Source organism: Aphanomyces invadans, assembly GCF_000520115.1.
Source record: "Aphanomyces invadans strain NJM9701 unplaced genomic scaffold supercont1.71, whole genome shotgun sequence".
Lineage (NCBI taxonomy): Eukaryota > Oomycota > Saprolegniomycetes > Saprolegniales > Verrucalvaceae > Aphanomyces > Aphanomyces invadans.
The window spans coordinates 18,240-19,372 of record NW_008580216.1 but is presented as its reverse complement, the minus strand read 5'-3'; positions in this window follow the sequence as shown (position 1 = coordinate 19,372).

Below are 1,133 nucleotides of genomic sequence, written 5' to 3'. Positions count from 1 at the left end.
GAGGCATGACAAATGAATAACGTCGAACATAATTCGTCAAACACTGCTAAAGCGTAATGGCAGCTTCACCTCACGGCTGCCAGAGGGATTTGGACCTTATAGTGAACGTGGTGAAAACTCACAAGCGTTGTACAATAATTAAATTTGCTGTGGGATTAGTTGATTTCACATACCAAACCAGTAGCAATATGTGTACTTAGATGTGGAGGCACGCCTTCAAGCGGGCCTTTGTGCTGTCTCCTCTACAAAGCGGCCATGCTGACGACCGCCGCCTCCATGTAAGTGCGAGAGCGGCTGAACACCATCTTTGCCGCGCACGCATCCACATAGACGCACTGGCCCATCTTGCTGCGTGCGGATCATGCTTGCTTCCGCTCCCCTCTGCCCATGCACCAACCGCCCTTTCCCGCCGTTGCGCCGATTCGATTCGGTCAACAACCGAACTGTATCCGCCCCGCCGTGAACTCAAACAACCGAATGGGGTAGCCCGGCCTCTTGAATGACAACCTTGATTGATCGACTCCACTAAACCGGAGCTAAGTAGATTGGAAAGTGGAAGACTAACTACCAAGAACACTTGATCGGCCACTGATTAGCCGAAGTCATCAACACGTCCTCAACATGTGATCGGCCATCTGATTGGTCAGAGCCATCAGCGTCCTCAACCGATTCTACGGTTTGGATTTTCTTCTACCAAACAAGGTGGTTGCAACAGAGCGGCCGGCGCCTTGCGATCCCCCGAAGGGTTCAGCCTATGTTGGGCCGGGACGTTGTGTTGCTGTCACTCCCACCACAGCTCCCCACACAAACCAAGTTCCTCAAGTCATTCGGCTGGGTCTTTACTACTCTTAGGTCGCTTCTATGATTGCCGCACGCAAGTCTTGAATGTACCCTGCAATCGTTCATATCCTTTCGCACGACTAAAAGACATACTTTCATGGACCTTCTGAGAGGCTACCAAGAAGCTTTGAGGATTTGAAGTCCTCAACGCCTTCCCAGAACAATTCGAGCATGAAGTCATTCACATCCGGGATAAGCTTTTGTCCCGCGATATATCGAACATTCAGTATGCTCCCTTGATCGGACACGTGTTCTAGAATCTCTTCATTGACTTCAAAGCTTGACTCTGTATA